General features: G+C 37.5%; 1 non-coding gene across 1 annotated transcript; it reads right to left on the reverse strand.

Annotated features, from left to right (window-relative positions):
• Positions 1 to 20086: 20086 nt before the first annotated feature.
• On the reverse strand, positions 20087 to 20193 carry LOC141698864 (small nucleolar RNA R71). The gene has a single exon (XR_012565363.1). It is a non-coding gene; the product is annotated as a small nucleolar RNA R71 (small nucleolar RNA).
• Between the last annotated feature and the right edge of the window lie 669 nt (positions 20194 to 20862).

The following is a 20862-nucleotide window of genomic DNA, read 5'->3' on the forward strand; positions in this document are numbered from 1 at the left end:
TACACAGGGAGAAGAGTGCATCTAAGGCCCTACTGGCTGATGGAGTTCATGGATGACAAAGGTGTGAGAAGATTCTTCAGGTTAGAAGACCAATTGAGTATCTCTAGCAATGACACTCTCTTGGAAATGCAAAAAAAGCTAGATCTCTCAGAATCTGTTGAACTGGAATTCTATAGGCAACTCCAAAATCAGATTGATGAAAATAACAGAAAGCTTGGAAGAAGATCCAGACCTTCAAGAAACTAGAAAAATCTGCTCAGGCTAGAGGAGCATCTTGAAATCACTGTGAGCCAAACTTTGTACATTTTGATTAATTGAAGCACTTTCAGTATTACCCACTTATCTTTAAAGCTCTATGATTAGGATATTTTGTTATCATCAAGTATCTCTTAATTTATGGCTACAATTCCAGTAGACATAAATTGGGGGAGATTGTTGTGCATATGTAGTGTACTTGATGATTTCATAAACAAAACATCTAAGTAAATTTTACTTAGTGAAATAATGTAGCACTCGACGGATAAGAATTATAGTCCCGACGGATAACTCATTATAGTCCCGACGGATGATGACTTATTATCCATCGAGTGAGTAGCTTATGTAATAATGAGTTTGTAGCACAGTTCTGTATACATCTTTGTATAGATTCTGTAGTAATCTATAAGTCATGTTAACTTTAACTAGATATGCAGAATAAGTTGATTAATTGTATATAAATGATGTCTTGTAATTCTGCATAAGTAAAATGAAGTCAAGTGCCAAAATAGCTACCGACGGATGATTAACAAATCCATCGACGGATGATTAAATGACTATCAACGGATATTTAATATATTAGTCGGTGGATGATCAATGAAGCCATCAACGGATGTTCATAAAGTCGACGGATGATCATATATCCAACGGATGTTCATAAAGTGCAACGGATGATCATATAAAGAATTCAACAGCAGTTGAACAGTGACAACAGGGTACAGGCGTCGAGATGTATACAAATCTACTGTGGAAGCCCATTAACTGGGTAATAGAGGACGAAAAGTAGCAAAGCTTAAGACTGATAGTTTTTATATTTATTCAGTCTTTTTGACTTTATAATCTTGGTAATATATAAACCAAGAACGTAGCAAATAGAAATAAGAGAGCTGAGATACACAAACAGAGAAATCTTTGTAAGCAGAATCATTAGCATTTCCCTGTATTCTCAGTAGTTCAATTTGTAAGCAGCTGTGAGCATTCTTACACACATAGTTCTCTTGATATATATAATATATATCTCTGGTGGAATTGTTTAAATCCACCAGAAAGTTTTTAAAGACTCTTGTTTTTAATTACTTCTGTTTTGATTCAACTAAGTTTCTATTCCGCATTGTGCTAATCAAAACACTTATATCTATATTCAAGTTTGAACATTTTTATTTCGAGAAAAAGATTTAAGAATTCCATTCAACCCCCTTCTGTAATTCTTGCTATATTGTTAAGGGACTAACAGCTCCCCTCCCCCTTTCACTTTATTCTCCCCCTTTTTGTTATCATCAAGGAGAGGAGTCAAGCCTTGTGCTTTAGCCAGTTGCATTAGAAGACTTGTTTGAGACTGTTGATTTTGAAGAATGGTGACCACAGAGTTTTCAATGACTTAAACTCTATCCTCCCACTTGGCCAGCCTCTTTTCAGCATCTGATTCTCTTCTCAGTCTCAGTAACAAGTCCTGCATGGTACCATAGGGCATGACTGAATCCAGCTTCTCAGAGTTGTAGGACTTCAAGTCAGCTATATCCTTCTTGAGTTCATCCACACTCAGATTCTATCTTAATTGTTGTAGCTTCATGAGATGTAGAGAATCTAGGTGGGCTTGAAGAAGAGCCTTGGTACCAGCATTGGAGGTATTCTGAATGGCTTTTTGGATAGACATGATTTGTTTGACTAAGGATACATTGAATTGTCCTGGTGTTGACTCCTTTGTCAATGCCCATTCAGGTAAATCTAGAATAGAACTTGGGCCTTCATCTCTCCCTAAGTTTATGCTTCCATCAAATGAAACAGAGTCATCATCATTAGAATTTACTTCAAATTCTTCAGATGGCTCACCAGTTGTAGAAGGCATCAAGTTGACAGCAGCTTTATCCCTTTGAAGAGATTCTGAAGTATGTACTAGATGCAAGGTCTTTTCTGTCTCCTCAATGCCCTGAGTAGCCAACAATTGATAGGCTGAAACAGGATGAGTAAAAGGGTCAACATCCAAGGAAATGTTATCAATTAGCAGCTTTGTAATGTTATCAAACTAATACACATATTCCTAACAATGTCTATATAGCAGCTTCCTATGTAAGGAAGAACCAAAGAAGGTAGAAGAAGCTTTGTTGGATCCTGATTGGATTTTAGCTATGCAGGAGGATCTAAACCAATTTGAAAGGAATAAAGTATGGAAGCTGGTACCCAAGCCTAAAGGAAAGAATCCAATTGACACCAAATGGGTATTCAGAAACAAGATGGATGAAAATGGCATAGTGATCAGGAACAAAGCTAGATTGGTTGCTAAGGGCTATTATCAACAAGAAGGAATAGATTTTGATGAAACTTTTGCTCCCGTTGCAAGACTTGAAGCCATCAGAATTTTCTTAGCCTATGGAACCCATGCCAATTTCAAGGTCTATCAAATGGATGTCAAGAGTGATTTTCTAAATGGAGATTTGGAGGAGGAAGTCTATGTCAGTCATCCTCCTGGTTTTGAAGATCCAAATTTCCCAAATCATGTCTACTATCTTTTGAAAGCACTCTATGGACTGAAGCAAGCACCTAGAGCCTGGTATGACACTTTATTAAAGTTCCTTTTGGAAAATCACTTCACAAGAGGTACTGTGGATAAAACTTTATTCTTTAGAAATGTTAATGGCTCTAGTATACTTGTTCAAATTTATGTAGATGATATTATATTTGGCTCTACTATTAAAAAACTTTGCAAAAAATTTGCCAAATTGATGCAAAGTAAGTATGAAATGAGTATGATGGGAGAACTAACTTACTTTCTTGGTTTACAAGTTAAGCAAGTTAGTTATGGAATATTCATTAGTCAAACTAAATACATTCATGATCTTTTAAAGAAGTTTGATCTAATGGATTGCACATCTGCAAAAACTCCCATGGCCACAGCAACTAAGCTTGAATTAAACACTACTAAAAAGTCTGTGGATATTTCAAGTTGTAGGGGCATGGTTGGCTCACTTCTGTACTTAACAGCTAGTAGGCCAGATATAATGTTTGCTACTTGTCTTTGTGCTAGATTTTAGGCTGATCCTAGAGAATCTCACCTAGTGGCTATTAAGAGAATTTTCAGATATCTCAAGGGAACACCAAAACTTGGCATTTGGTACCCTAGAGATTCTGGTTTTGATCTGAGTGGTTATTTAGATACAGATTATACAAGTTATAAAATAGACAGGAAAAGTACAACTGGAACCTGTCGATTTCTAGGAAACAAGCTTGTGTCCTGGTTCAGTAAAAGCAAAATTCAGTCTCTACTTCTACAACTGAAGCAGAATATATTGTTGATGGCAGTTGTTGTGCATAAATTGTGTGGATGAAAAACCAATTGTTGGACTATGGTCTACAAGTGGATAGGATTCCTATTTTCTGTGATAACACAAGTGCAATTGCCATCACTGAAAATCCAGTACAGCATTCAAAAACAAAACACATAGACATCAAGTACCACTTCATAAGAGAACATGTGATGAATGGTACTGTAGAACTGCATTTTATTCCAAGTGAAAAGCAGCTTGCAGATATATTTACCAAACCACTTGATGAATCCACCTTTTCAAGGTTGGTAAGTGAATTAGGTATGCTTAATTTCTCTTAAATTATTTCAGATATTTTTGCAAGTGGTTATTTAGCCAGAAATTTAATTGATTTTTCTGTTTTGGATGAAATTTTGGCTAAGTCAAAATTTACATCTCGACGGATGATCATTATCCATCGAGTTTGATCATCCATCGGAATACAATTTGTCAATAAAATCAATTATTTTTCTGGAATATTTTATAACTCGACGGATAACTGATTTATCCTCATCCGTTGAATTGTCTCAATCCTAGCCGTTAATTCCCTGAACATTATCCATCGAGTATACTTACAGCTTGTAAGCATGACACGACGGATAAGTGATGGAATTTTTACAGTTTAGTTATTTTTAAACGGCTATTTTGGGCAATTTTTATTGGTTACTTTATTTTACTTTAATATTTTTGACAGTTAATTTCTGAGATAGTATAAAAGCAAATTCACTTTTATTCATTTTTTTATCATTCTCAAGATTCAATTGCTCTAATTCTTTCTTCTCAAAAGCAAACTCTCTCTGCAAGTTCCAAATCTCTAATAATGGCACCTATAGTGAAAATCATATCTCAAACCTGTTATATCTATGAGAAAAACAACTTCTCAGCTTTGGTGAATAAGGAGATTCAACAGTCTGGTGACTATCACAAAATGATGGATTTTGTGAAGAACTGCAAACTCAACCTTGCCATGCTGGAATCACCCACCATTTACTGTGAGGTTGTTGAAGTGATATGGACAACTGTAGTGTACAACTCGACAGACAAGACCATCACATTCACTCTGAAAGGTAAGCAGTTTTGCATGAATAGTGATATTGTTAAAGCATGCTTCAAGATTCCTGATAATAATATAACTGCTCCACACACAGACACTGACATTATTCATATGCTTAATTTCACGGGATATGCACTCACTACTTCTAAATTAAGTGAAATTAGGAGGTTGGGTCTTAGGAAAGAATGGAGTTATCTGTGTGATGTAGTAACTAAGGTGTTTTCTGGTAAAATTAGTAACTTTGACTCTATAAACATTGGTATGCTTAACATGCTTTACATGCTAGTTAGTGATAAGTACTTTAATTTCAGTGATTTGGTTTTGTTTGAGTTAGGCTTTAAGTTAGGAGAGATCAATAAGAGAGGTAAAAGTGTCTAGTATGCTAGATTCTTTATGATGCTTGCTAACCATCTTATTAAAGATATTGTGATTGAGAACCCAACCAACAAGTTAAATTGTTGGGTTCAAGAAAGAAGGATCATTGCAGATTTAAACATAGCAAACCATCACAAGGAGGTTCCCTTATACTACTTTCTAGTAATGGAGGGACCTCAAGTAAGTGAGGTAATTTCTTATGTCTCCACTCTTCCAACCTTACAAATTTCCTTGCTTTCTAGTGTAGTTATGGCAACTGTGTCAATGACCCAACAGTTGCCTACCCAAGCTACCAAACCAACAAAAGTTCCTAAATCCAAAGCGAATAAAGCCCCCTCTAATTTCTTTCAAAAGAAATCAGTTGTAAAATCCACCAAACCTAAAAAGGGGAGTGTGAAGCTGGGCAAGAAAGGTGAAGGACAGGGTGAAAATCAAAGAAGCCATAAGGATAAGGTTGGAGAGGTGAGTGTTTCCCAGCCTAGCCACACTACAGTTTCTCAACAAACTGCAGTGCTTAAAAAGGATTTAAGCTCATTACTAGTTGCATCCTCCCAAAAGGATGTGACTATTAAACAAAGCTCTCATCCAAGAGCACAGACCAAGAGGGTAAGAGACACAAGCTCACCCCAAACTTAAACCAGAAAGAAGAAACCAAAAACCCTGGGGGATGCACAGGGATCACATACTATGCAAACTGGTGCTAAAGACTCAGTCACTGCACCATCTCAAAGTCAGGTTGATGTGGCTTCAATAAATGTGAAGCCACAGCCAAAATCTCTCATAATTGAAGCACCTGATACACCAAATTCTCCCACACACTCATTGGATGTTGACATGATAAACACATCACTTCCAAATTCTCCATCTTTAACTCTCTTGGAGAAGCCAAAAATCCAAACAAGTGAGCATCATCTTTTAGATGATTTGTTGGCTCACTTTCCTTTTCTTTCTGAGACTGTTGAGACATCTGTGCCAAAATTTTCATCAATCTGCACATAATCTACAATAGTCTCCACTCCAAACTCAATTATTTCTTCTATTCCGATGGATATTCATCATTCGTCGAGTAGTGATTGCATCCCGACGGATAAGCTTAACAGCAGTCATCCGTCGGATAGTCAAACTGCTAACCCGATGTCCTCATCCGTCGGGTGTCTCTGCACAGTTTTATATTTCATCAATTCTTACAAGTGAAGAGGACTTAGTAGTAGTGCAATCACTCTTAGGACTGAGGGAAAAGAGTGATTTGAGTGAGAGTCTGGGTTGCTCCCAGGAAAAAGGAGAGGGAAAAAGTGATCTAATGCAGTCAATTTCTTCAGGATTGGCAAAAGTGAGTGAGAGGAGTCCCACCTTAGATGGTGAAGGTGAAGGTGTGAGGGTGGGGAGCCAAGGGGAGCCCTTGATGCAAAAAGAGAGAGAAAATGAGAGAAATACAGGTACAGGAGGGATAAAGCTAGATATCATTACTAGTGAGTCAATGAATGCCAATGATGCAGACATTGAGAGACTATCTCAGCATCCTCAAGTTGTTATAGGTTCCATCTCTTTGGATGCTGAGGCATCTACTCATCCTGTTCCAGCATATCAAATTTTGGATGGACAGGGCAATGAAGATACAGAAAGGATCCTGAACTTGGTGCACACCACCAAGTCAATGCAGAGAGCTAAGGATGCCATCACATCTATGCCACCCAGAGCTGATGATGATGTTGAATATGGGACTGGGGAATCTGCTGATATCTTTGGTGATGCAAGTAAAGAGGGGTCACTGGACATAGGGGAGAAGTAGACCCTAGTTCCAGATCTGGTATACCATCTTGGGCATTTTCAAAGCAGTGTGATGAACACTATTTCAAGACTACCCTGATTCAACTTATAAGTCAGTCACACTCTGCTCTCCAATCCACAACAAATGCCAGCACCGAGAAGCTCCTACAAGCACACCTTACTTCTCTTCAATTCTAACAAATCCAAGGTTTTCAACATACTCAAGATGTCACCTCTATCAAAGGTGAAATTGATCAAATGAAATGGGACATTTCTGAAAGGTTGGATTCTAAACTTCCAGAAGCTACAATGCTTAACATTAAAAGACAACTCAGGAAAAATTCTGATCTTGTCACAAAGATAGATTCCTTGGATACCAGAATGACAACAATGGAAGCCTCTCTAACAGCTATACATCTACATCAGGCATAACAAATAGACTTGCTTCAAAGGCTAGTGGCAGCAAAAATCCCTTCTTCTACTCAACTTACTGATAACAAAAAGGGGGAGAAAGAAACCTCTTCTAAGGGGGAGAAAGCAAGCTCCATTATCCTATTCAGTCAAGGGGAATCAAGAAGTGAGGGGGAGCAAAAAGTGCTAAACATACAAGTCAGCAAAGTGATTGTGCCAATAATTGCTTTCACAAAGTCACCAGTGTTGGATAGCATTGATCTAATCCATCTAGCAGCTGAAAATCTTAAGTTGAAAACAAATCCCAAGATGCTTGATATTACAGCTTTAGAGAAGGAAATAAAAGAAAAATGGAGAAAGATAGATACAGATATCCAATAAAGTTTGGGTCAATTCAGAAGCCAGACAAAGTCTTCAATCATCACTCTAAAGTCATGAAAATTTATGTGAATGACATAAGTATGAACTATCTGGAAAGAGGTCAAACTTCCTTCATCAAATCTCCAAAGAAAGATCTCATCATGAAGGCCAAAAGAAACTACCCTAAGTTTTCAGACAAGAATCCTATGGATACAGTGTTTGAAACACCTAGGCCAGATGAGAAGAAACTGTTGTCAAGATCTATAGCATTTTATAAAGATCCATCTGATTCAGCATTAAAAAGAAAAATTTCCAAAATTTATAGAAATGGTAAGGAGATTTGTGTGGTGATTGGACACCCACTGTTTGTGAAAGCTGAGGATGAAGAGAAAGAAAGAATCAGGCTAGAAAAGAAGCAAAATGCTTTGGATGCTAAGAAGCAAAAGCAAAAGAAAGAACAAGTTGCTATCTTGGCCAAGCTTCAAGCTGTAAAAACCACAACAGAACTTCATGTACAACCAACTGTAATTACTGAACCTAAGGATCAGAAAATGCAATAAGAATCATAGCAGAAAAGAAGATTTAGATACAAACTCCATTCCAAGAGGAAAGTGAACCTTAATGATGAAGAATTGGAAGACCAATTTCCCAAAAATCCTACAACTACAGCTCAGACATCAAAACCCTCAGTGGTATTTGAAGAATTCAAAGTGGTTGATCCAACAAGAAATATTCATGGTGAACCAATTGTTCCTAAGGAAGAGCCAGTAGACTGGGATAGTTTACCAATTCTTGAGCTAAATTTACCCATCTTCAAGACAAAGAAGACAAAGACTAGAGCTAGCAAGAAAGTAAAGCCTGTATCTCTCAGATCTAAAGCTCTAACCAAATCCCAACCCACAATCAACAAGAGAGATCTCATGTACATTTGTGATATCAAGGAATTTTCAGACTTGAATCTCTACTTGGATGAATTGGAAGAAGTAAGAGGAATTGATACTTATAGACATCTTCCTGAAAGACTGGTATTTAAATACAAGGGAGGGAAAAAGATAACATGGCCTCTTCACAGGATTTTCCAAGAAAGCCAATCTGTTCTGATTAAAGTCTACTCATCCTTCAAAAAGAACTTTGGATACAATGTGACTGCAAGAAGAATAGTTCTAAAGAGGATTGAGGAACTAAGGAGTATTAGAGCCAAAGATGCACTTCCAAAAACTCTATATATTCCCTATACAGGAAAAAGAGTGCATCTAAGGCCCTATTGGCTGATGGAATTCATGGATGACAAAGGTGTTAGAAGATTCTTCAGATTGGAGGACCAATTGAGTATCTCTAGCAATGAGACTCTTTTGGAAATGCAGCAAATGCTAAATCTCTCAGAAGCTTATGAACTTGAATTCCACAGATAACTTCATAATCAAATTGAAGAAAACAACAGAAGGCTCGCGAAGAAATCCAGACAATCAAGGAAATAAATCTATCTACACAGACTAGAGGAGCATCTTGATAACAATTGTGAGCAATTTCTTTGTGTACTTTGTATTGTTCAATTTTCAGCAAATTGTAGCACTTATCAGTTTTATCTACTATTTTTCATTCTGTATCTTTAGGATGTTTTGTTATCATCAAGTTTCTCTTAATTTATGGCTACAATTCCAGTAGACATAAATTGGGGGAGATTGTTAGGAATATGTTGTGTACTTGATGATAAGCTAAACAAATTACCTTAGTAGATTTAACTTAGTGAATTTTATAGCACCCGACGAATGATCAATTATAGTCCCGACGGATGATTCAATATAGTCCCGACGGATGACTAATTGATATCCACCGGGTGAGTAGCTTATGTAACAGTAAGTACTGTAGCACATTTATGTAAACAACTTTGTATAGATTCTGTAGTAGCTTATGAATCATGTAGACTGCTACTAGATGTGCAGAATAGGTTGATTAAATGTAAATATAAGATGTCTTGTAATTTTTCATAAATGAAATGGAGTCAAGTGATAAATGGCTACCCGACAGATGATCAACAAAACTACCCGACGGATGATCAACAAGGCTACCCGACGGATAACAAGCATGTACCCGACAGATGATAAATTCAAATATCTATTGATAGTGACAACATAGTCACATGCGTCGAGTGTTTGCAAAAGGAATGTGGCAGCCTGTTTAGCAGGATTTTGAGAACAAAGAAGCATTACCATTTCCATGCTATTATGAAGATATTCAAAGATGCTGGAATAGAGTAGTGAAGCAGCATGGAGTTAGATTTGATAGGGTTTTTTTTATTATCTTGTCTTATTCTATGTAAGCTTGGTGATATATAAACCAAGTGTAGCAAGTAGAAAAAATAACAACAAACAACAAAAATTAAGCAAACGCATTTTCAGAAGAGAAACATTTGTAAGCTATATTCTGTAGAATTTCTCCGTAGTTTGTTTGTTCACTTGTAAAGCAGCTATGAGCTATTCAAGCTTCACAGGTTTCTCTTGATATATATATATATATGGTGGATACATTCGAATCCACCATAAAGTTTTAAAACATGAGTTTTTATTACTTTATGTTTGATTAACTTAACTCTGTAATTCGTACTTTGCAAATCAAATAGTTAGATATAAATTGAGTTAGAACCATTTTTCATAAATCCCAAAAAGAAGCCAGAATTACATTCAACCCCCCATCTATAATTCTTGTTGTATTGTTAGGGAATAACAATGACTTCATGTCTAAGGACCATTACATCGTTATCACTGTGAGAATTACTTATGACACAACAGACATGTAGAATCTCACATTGGGTCTGTCTAGTACCATGTACATATACATCTACCTGTGTTTTTGACTTAAGTATCACTATACCTATGATCAATGAGATGTGATCATCAGTCAACAAACACACCAGTCTTAATGCATTATTATTGTCCCTATATAATAATACTCGACTAGGGACCTTTAGGAATATTGGTACTATTCTCATAATCTCATTTCTAAGTCATGTACTTAGAGATATAGAATTGCATATCATATTCCAAGGATATTTATTAATCTAACATTTATATCGCAGTAAATTAAGAATTAATAAATTATAAAGAGAATAATCGATAGAACATAAACATTAATAATCCTAATGTCTTAAATTAAAAAATCATAGTGTTGTCTCTAGAGCACAAACACTAACATTGGCAACATGGTGTCAGGATTTACAACATATCTTTCAAGAATCCTTATCATCTCAACATCTCAGCCTTCTTGCTCTTTTTGTGCTTGAGATCAGAATGAAGAGTCATGATCAGCCTCATATTTGATCTTACAAAATTTCTTAGAACAGTGGACTATTTGCACTCCTTGGTTCTTGGACAGATGTAGGCCACCCTTTTATTTGGATACAGATAGGCTTCAGGAAAAGCTGCTAACTGTGCATTTTTGAGCTCTTTCAGTAGTTGGGTGTCCTCTAGAATAACTGGATTTACTCTCTCAATCATTACATCCAGCTCAGATGCTCTTAAAGTTTTAAGATTTGAAAGAGACACATGTAGACATCTATCAATCCCCCCATCATTGATGTTCACAATAATTCTTTTCTCCAAGTAATTTTCAATCTTCACAACCACTGCCCTCATGAAGTTGATGTTCTTGGCAAATACTCTTTTGTAGGTAATGTAGTTGTTTTGAAGAGACATCCTCAAGACTACAAGAAGTTCACTGAATTCTTGATCTTGATTTGGTCCTTCTGCAGCCTTGGCGAGTCTGTCATTTCCCACATCTTTTGATAGTTGAGCTTGTGAAGAACTTTGGACAATTGATGAGATAGGCTCCTTAGATTTAGATTTACCAGCATCCTTGGATTGTTGAATCTAGCCTCAATCTCCCTCTTAGTCTTGGGAACAGGCATGAGTAGGGGAGTTGGTAATTCTGGCCTTATCTCTTCAGGTAAAGAGGGCAATGGAATGTTGAGCTCCCCATGATGGCTCCCAAAGCAATAGAATTATACATTTGGAGATGCTTGTGAGAATCCACCAGGGTTTTGATATCTGTCTGTTGACTCTGCACCAAAGATGTGAGAGTTTGTACTTGTGCATTTAGTGAGTCATTGGATGTTTGAAGAGAAGAGACTTGTTGTTGAAGTTCTTAAATCTGGATGTGAGATGAAGATTGAGATGAAGTTGAGGCCCCAAAAGTATCCTACACTGTCTTCTTAATTTCTTCCATGAGCAAGGCTGAAGGAGTGTATCTGCTAGAGTGTATTTGATCCAGCTTCAGTCTTGAATCATTGGAGTGAGTGATATGTTTTTAAACTTGGTCATACATGGCTACAAATGAAGTTCTCATATTCTTGATATTAGTTTTCACTCCAATTAGATCATACCTTGACATCTGATCAGCAAAAGTTGTGAATTTATTCTTGATCTCTGTCTGTGAAGGAATAATTTGATCCATCTTCTCTCTAACCATCTTCATTATTTTGTCTTGATGTCCAGTGAGAGTAATTTGAAGTGCTTTGCCAAAGTTATGGAAAGCTTTGATTTGACCCTTGTACACCTCATTCACTGCATCATACACCTCTTGTGGGGTTAAGGATCTAGCATTGCTCCCCAAGATAGTTAGATACTCTTTCCTGAATTGAGCTAATATAACATCCATTTCAATTATAAACTCCTTATCCAGCCATTTATCATAATTTGTATCCTGACTAGCTTCATCAAAAATTTTGGCCTGTTGTTCTTCAACATCAGTATGGTAAAATAGCATGATGGCCTGGTAGTCCTGATTTGACATATTGAATGTGAGAAGCTGCTGAGAAATTTGAGCAAGGCCACCAAGTTGATCAACTAAGAGATCATCTACTGTGAAAGATGGAGGTGCAGCTTCTTGTAGCCATTGAGAGATGAGGTGAGGTTCTTGTGGTTGAGAAGTAGAAGGTTGGTTGGATGGGTGAGAAGGAGATATGACAGAACCACCTGTGACAGAAGTCACAGTTTTACTCACAGATTGCTCTATGGTTATGACAAGTTATTGTTCTCCACTTGTGGTGGGAACCTCTAGTTGAATTGGAGGGGATTTGACTGTGTTACTGTCATTTACACCAGTCTCAAACCCTTGTGCTTCTTGCAAAGCACTGTCACATGAATGTGATGATCTTGCCTCTCCCATAACAAAGTCATTGGCAATTATACTCTCCGCTTCAATTGTTAATGCAATTTCAGCTAGGGTTTTGAGGGGAGTTGTTCTTGTGACAGGAACCTCCAATTTGAAATGGAGAGGATTTAGATAGCTCCCCCTCGGGAGTACTACCCTCAAACTTTACAGCCTGTGAAGACTGAATTGCACATGAAGGTGCATTTATGATCACCATAGGGTCTTCTGTAAAAAATGATGAATCCCCCATATTTATGATGGTGTCATCAAGGTCTACCCCATCTAATAGCCTCTCACCATCTAAATTAGGTGTCTGGGTGGAGATCAAGGTTTCTTGAACCAAGTCACTTGAGTGAGGTTGCACCTGAGAATTAGATTCAGGTGCTGTGTAGGAAGAAGAAATTTTAGAAATGAGAAGTTGTTGTTCAGAAGTGAGTGTTCGCAGCTCCTCCTGAATTGATGAGGGAGCTTCAAGGGATGTGCTCTCCTTGTATGTGCCATCCTTATTTCTCCTCCCATATACTTGAATTTGTTCAAGTGATGGTTGTGTACACTCTTTACAGGATGCATTTGGGTTAATGCTCTTTTCAATAGAGATATCTTTTTGAGAGGGTGCCTCTAGAATCTGCTATTGTCCCTTTTTTACAACTACATCCTTTTGAGAGGATGCAGAGGTGTCTTGACTGGTCAACTCTAAGTTTTTAGCCTTCTTTGGTTTTCAAACCAAGGGTGACTCTGTTGGTGTTTGTTCCTCACCACTCTCAGTTATAATTGGTAAAGATGTATGTTTTCTCTTCTTTTTACTCACTTCACCCCTTTGAGAGGATGAAGTGGTTGGCTTCTTAGTAGCTATAGGTATAGAATAAAGGGTCTCAGCATTGGAAGGTCCCTGTTGGTGTTCCTGTGTTTGTACTTCCACAGGTTCAGGGACCATTGTTGTGCTAGATTGAGCATTTGTCCTCATGTCAGGCATGGGGTAAGGATAAGTCCTAAATTTCTCCAACATAAATGGAGTTAATTTAAGACCTACCTGTACCTTATTCTTTGTAAATAGTGATCCAAATAAAATTTTGGACACTTGCTTACAATTGCCTATTAATGTTCTATCTACACCATCTATCAAATGTGTGTTATTAACTTTATAGTTTAAAGTAGATATAATGAATCTAGGAAGAAAAATTTCCTTACCTCTTGATGCTAATGGCATTGTTAGCCTGGTGCTCAATTCCTCCAGCATGTAGTGTCCTACATTGATCTGTTTGTTATGAGCCATTGAGTAGATCAGCTATTGGACAACACTAGAAATGTTTTCAAACCCTGACTTTTTGTAAGTAAAAGCCCTTATCACTGAATCAAAAAAAAGAATCACTATCTCCTCAGATTCTTTTTGTTCATGTTTGACAGATTGATCTTCTCATAATAATTGATGAAGTCCATGCATTCATAAAGCTCATACTGAGTTGGAGCCTCCACTAGCTTGTAAGTAGGAATACCCAATGCCATGTTGACATCCTTCTCAAAGATCTCCACATGTTGCCCCTTGATTGTACATTTTATCACAATTGATGCAGCCTGGTTCTCATGCACAACTATTCTAGTTACTGTTGTGTTCCATAAATCCCCTAAAACGTCCATGTAAAGCACAGGATTAGTAGTAAGAGCTCCTACAAAGTAAGTCTCAGACAAGAACTTGACAAAGCTCTTGAAAGCTTCAAGAGCTTGGTTTGCATCCAGAAATGCAAGAAAGTTGGTTTCTTTTGGGATAAAGGGTACAATAGTGTTTGATGCCATTGAGAAGAGTGTGAAGTTTAATGGGTAGAAGAAATTAAAGAGAAAGAGTTCAAAACGAGAGAGAAATCGGTTTGAAATTGAAAATTTTAGGTCACTTAGAGTTCTCGAAGGCAAGTATGTGTATGTCGAGATGTCTGAGTATTTATGTTAGTCCCTAACAATGCAACAAGAATTACAGAAGGGGGGTTGAATGAAATTCTTGAAACTTTTTCTTGGTTTAAAAGTGTTCTAACTTAAAATATATATATGTGTGAATTGATTTGCAAAGTGCGGAATAATAACTTGGAATGAATCAAAACACAAGTAATTATCTTTAAAAACTTTCTGGTGGATTTGAATGTATCCACCAGAGATATATATTATATCAAGAGAACTCTGTGTAGCAAGATTTGCTCATAGCTGCTTACAAATATGAACAACTAAGTTTCCAGAGAAATGCTAAGAATACAGCTTACAAATGTTTCTCTGAGAATTTTCTTGTTTAGTATTCTTGTTGTTCTATTTGCTATTTATTGGTTTATATATCACCAAGATTACAAAGCAATAAGACAAGATAATAAAACAAAACCTATTAAGTCTAATACTATGCTGCTTCATTACTCTATTCCAGCATCTTTGAATATCTTCATAGTAGCATGGAAATGGCAATGCTTCTTTGTTCTCTAAAACCCAGTTGAATAGGCTTCAACATTCCTTTTACATACACTCGACGCATGTGACTGTGTTGTCACTGTCAATTGATGTTTGAATTGATTATCCGTCGGGTACATGATCATCCGTCGGGTTACCTTGTTGATCATCCGTCGGGTAGCAATATGGCACTTGACTTCATTTTATTTATGCAGAATTACAAGACATCATCTATGTATAATTAATCAACCTATTCTGCATATCTAATTAAAGTCAATATGACTTAAGTGCTACTACAGAATCTAAACAAGGTGTATACAGAAATGTGCTACAGACTCATTATTACACAAGCTACTCACTCGATGGATAATTGATCATCATCCGTCGGGACTATATTGAGTCATCCATCGGGACTATATTCCTTATCCGTCGAGTGCTACATATTTCACTAAGTAAAATATACTAAGGTGTTTTTTTAATGAAATTATCAAGTTCACAACATATTCACAACATATTCACAACAATCTCCCCTAATTTATATCTACTGGAATTGTAGCCATAAATTAAGAGAAACTTAATGATAACAAAACACCCTAAAAATACAACTTTAAAAGTAAGTAGATAAAATTGTAAAGTGCTTCAAATAACAAAATGCACAAAAATTAGCTCACAGTCATTTTCAAGGTGCTCCTCTAGCCTGAGCAGATTAATCTAATTCCTTGAAGGTCTGGATCTCTTTCCAAGCTTTCTGTTGTTTTCTTCTATCTGATTTTGGAGTTGTCTGTGGAATTCCAGTTCATCAGATTCTGAGAGGTTTAGCTTTTCTTGCATTTCCAAAAGAGTCTCATTGCTAGAGATGCTCAATTGGTCTTCTAATCTGAAAAATCTTCTAACTCCTTTGTCATCCATGAACTCCATCATCCAGTAGGGCCTTAGATGCACTCTTCTCCCTGTGTAAGGAATAATTAGAGTCTTTGGGAGTGCATCTTTAGCTCTAATACTCCTCAGTTCTTCAATCTTCTTTAGAACCAATCTTCTTGCAGTTATATTGAATCCAAAGGTCTTCTTGAATGATGAATAAACCTTTATCAACACAGATTAGCTTTCTTGAAGGATCCTGTGAAGTGGCCATTGAATCTCCTTTCCTCCTTGTATCTTTGAGATTTCTTCTGTTGTGGTTCAACTTGCTTCTTTGGATCTTGAGATTCAGCGATTTCAGATGGCTGAGCAGGAATTTATTGTGTTGGTTTCATACCTTTTTAGCATCTAGATCATCTTGCTTCTTTTCTTGCTTCGATCTTGCCTTTTCTTCTCTCTTTGCTTCAGCAAATTGAGGATGTACAGCCACCACACGAATTTCTTTACCATTTCTGAAAACTTTAACAATTCTCCTTTTCAAAGCTGAATCAGCTGGATCCTTGTAGAAGGCAATAGATCTTGATAACAGTTTCTTCTCATCAGGCTTTGGTATCTCATACACTGTATTCAAAGGGTTCTTTAGTGATGATTTTGGATATTTCACCGTTGGCTTCAAAAGTACTTCAGCCTTTGTAGATTTGATGCAGGATGGTTGTCCTCTTTCCAGATAGTTCATGCTCATTTCATTCATAGAGATTTGCCTGACTTGAGAGTGATGAATGGCTGACTTTTCTGGCTTCTTTTCTAGCCCAAACTTCTTTTGAATGTCCTCATCAATTTTCTCCCAGTTGATTGGAATCAACTGCTGCTTCATTTATCAGATCAATACTATCTTTGGCTGGTGGCTTGGTGAAAGTAATTGAAGGCACAATTACTTTGCTAACTTCAATATTGAGCACTTTTTGCTCCCCGCACTCCTAGAATTCTCTTTCTCCCCCTTTTTGTTATCAACAAGTTGAGTAGAGGAGGTCTGTGTAACCACCAGTTTCTGAAGCAAGTCTGTCTGTTGAGCTTGGTGTGGATGAATTGTTGTAAGAGATGCTTCCATTGCTGACATTCTTGTATCTAAGGCATCTATCTTTGTGGCAAGATCAGAATTTTTCCTGAGTTGTCTCTTGATGTCAAGCATTGTAGCTTCCGGAAGTTTAGAGTCCATTTTGTCAGAAATGGTCTTTTTTATCTCATCAATATCACCTTTGATAGTGTTGACATCTCGAGCATGTTGAAAACCTTGAATTTGTTGTAGTTGCAGAGAAGCAAGATGTGCTTGAAGGAGCTTTTTGGTGTTGGCATTTGTGGTGATTTGAAGAGCAGAATTAGTCTAATTTATGAGTTGAATCAGGGTTGTCTTGAAGTAATGTTCATCACAGTGCTTGAAAATGCCCAAGATGGCATGCCTGATCTTGAACTAGAGCCTACTTCTCCCCCTATGTCCAATGGCTCTTCTTCACTATCTCCACCTTCACCTCCAAAGAATTCTTCTGAACCACCAGTCTCATAATCAACATCACCAGCTGTAGAGGGCAAAGCTGTGATGGCATCCTTAGCTCTCAGCATTGACTGTGTGGTGTGCACCAAGTTAAGCATCCTTTCTATATTATAATTGCCCTATTCAGCTAGAAGTTGATATGCTGGAACAAGGTGAGTAAATATCTCAGCATCAAGAGAGGTTGTGTGGCGCCCTCCAAACCCAGGTCAGAAGTTTGGGGTCCACACACACACCTTATTTATAACCTGCTTATAACAATAATAAAGATAATAATAATATACAGTGACCCTACTTACCAACTACCACGGATCGCAACAAGTTAAAGTATGCACACAAGCCAAACACACCTACTTATATTACAAACCGTTCAAATCCCAACTATTCCAACTCAGAACTGAGTAATTAACATTATTACAAACTTTTACAAACTCAAATTATCCCAAAAGAAGCCTACTAGCTTAATGATAAGTGGCATTTTATACCACTTAGAACGTCTTAAAATGGCTTAAATTGGTGTCTTGAAATCAAGTATTTTGTGTATTTGATGCATTTTTCTAGTGTTTATGCATTTCAGGGTATTAGTTGCATTTCGGAGGAGGAATCATCAAGAATAAGCCTTGGCATGTGTTCACCATTGCGAGAGGAAAAGAACGGGCAGATTACGGCGAAGAAACGGAGCAAACCTGAAATTTTTCCAGTAGGGTCCTGCGCGCCCGCGCAGCAATGCTGAGCGGCCGCGTAGCAGCCTTGCGCGCCCGCGCAGAAATGCTGAGCGGCCGCGCAGGGTCGGGGAAAAAGCTGAATTATTTTAGACTTCTACTTCTGTTTGGCTTCCAACTTCTATGTAATCTGAGTTTTATGGGACTATTATATAAGTAGATTTGAGATGTTTTTATAGAGAATATGAAAGAGATTATGTTTTAGAGTGTGTTTTGCGCAAGAAGCAAAGGAGATAAGGAAGAAGACCGATTTAGCACACCGTAACGAAGAGGAAGCATATATTCTTGTGATTCTTGTTTCGTTGTAACGTTGGATGCTAGTTTTCTTGCTTTGACTTATTTACTCTTGTGACGTACTCTGTTTTAATATAATTAGTTTAGTTATTATTTTCTTGTGTTTATTTATCATGATTTCATATGAACACATGATGGCGATAAGTTCTATTATGGGCTAATCGTGATCATGGGGTTGCAACGGATTTATTATGGAATTCTTTAGTTAATTGTTTAATACTTTAGTGTGTGATGATTGCATGATATCTAGTATTGGTTGTGCGTATTCGTCTTATGTGCATCGCGAACATATAAGATAGGGTGTTAATCTCTTGTGAAGCGACGGTGGATCTTGAGATTTAGAACTTGCCATGCTAGCATAGGTTCATGTACGTTGTACATGATTAGTGGGTAACTCTAACAGTTTTATTTGCCTTATGTAATCAAAAGGAATAACTTGTGCTTAAATCGTTGTGTTGTCAATTTCTGTAGACATATAGGAACTCAACATAATTGATGACTATTCAACTTCTATCTTAATTGTGGATGCTTGGTAGAATGGTATTAGTACAATGAAAGTTGGCTTTTATCAGTTTCGTGTTATTCGATTAATATCATCACTGTCACATGCTAAAGGTAATAACAATGGCTATAGAAGGAAGTAATAATGAAGTTGTGATCTCATGAGTGTTTTATTATTGATAAATTGAAGTGTTAGTTAAGTGGTTAATTAAGTAGTTAATTATAGTTAATATTTAATCAATAATTTTAAGTGTTATCTTAACATTGAGAAGTAATCATACATTGGTGAGTGAGTTTAATTAGACAATAACTTAGTCTGAGTCTCTGAGGGAACGAACTAGAAAGTATTCTATATTACTTGCGAACGCGTATACTTGCGTGAATATTAGTGCGTGATTTCGCCCTAACAAGTTTTTGGCGCCGCTGCCGGGGACTCGGCGTAATTGTTTAGTTTATATACTTACCATCATTGGTCATTAGGACTCAGTGATTAGGACATAGTAGTTAATTACTCTTTTCGGTTGTGTTTCAGGTACTTTAGCAAGCGTTTATGCAAACTCGTTCTCGTGCTCGCAAGAGGACCTTAGATACAGCTGAGGAGAAAGACGAAGTTCTTGATACTCCGGAGAAGTTAGATTTTGAGGATTCGGATTCAGGAACTGAGCAGAAAGAACCAGTAAACATGGGAGATCGTATTGTTCAAGCTGATCCAGCTCTTATGGATTTTTCTGGGCCTAAAATTGATGACATTCAGTCAAGCATCCTTCATCCGGCTATTCAAGCTAACACCTTTGAAATCAAGCCGGGCACTATTCAGATGGTGCAGAATTCTGTTTCTTTTGGAGGAGCGGCAACTGAAGACCCCAACATGCACATAAGGAATTTTGTCGAGATCTACAGCACTTTTAAGTATAATGGCGTGACTGATGAGGCTATCAAGTTGAGGCTTTTCCCATTCTCACTGAGGGATAAGGCTAAAGACTGGTTACATTCTGAACCAGCTGGGTCCATCACTACGTGGCAAGATCTTGCGCAAAAGTTTCTGGTGAAGTTTTATCCAATGGCAAACACAGCTGCTATGAGGAGTGCTCTTACTCAGTTTGCGCAGCAACCTACAGAATCTATGTGCGAGGCTTGGGAACGCTACAAGGAAATGTTGAGAAAATGTCCACATCATGGAATGCCGGATTGGATGGTAATCACTGGTTTTTATAATGGTTTGGGGGCCCAATCTCGGCCCATGCTCGATGCAGCAGCTGGAGGCGCCTTATGGGCTAAAAGCTATACTGAGGCGTATAATCTTATCGAGACGATGGCTGCAAATGAGCATCAAAACCCAACTCAGAGGATGACGTCAGGCAAGGTAGCAGGTATTCTGGAAGTTGATGCAGCCACCGCTATTGCAGCCCAGCTCCAAGCGCTATCAATGAAGGTTGATTCTTTGGCTACGTATGGAGTTAATCAAATAGCTATGGTTTGTGAGCTTTGTGCAGGTTCTCATGCTACGGATCAGTGTTCTCTTGTCAACGAATCTGTTCAGTATGTGAATAATTATCAGCGACAACAGCAGCCTGTGCCAGCAACCTATCATCCTAACAACAGAAATCATCCAAATTTCAGTTGGGGGAATAATCAGAATGTTATTCAGCCACCATATCAGCAAGGAGTGAGTAAACAGTTTAACCCACCTGGATTCCAGCAACCACAGCAGTATGCTACAAGGCAATCATATCCTCAACAGGGAAGTGCAGCTGCACCTACTAGTGCTGATTTTGAGGAACTTAAGCTGTTGTGCAAGAGTCAGGCGGTTTCTATCAAGACCTTGGAAAATCAAATCGGTCAATTAGCCAA

This window comes from Apium graveolens, chromosome 11, assembly GCF_009905375.1.
Source record: "Apium graveolens cultivar Ventura chromosome 11, ASM990537v1, whole genome shotgun sequence".
NCBI lineage: Eukaryota > Viridiplantae > Streptophyta > Magnoliopsida > Apiales > Apiaceae > Apium > Apium graveolens.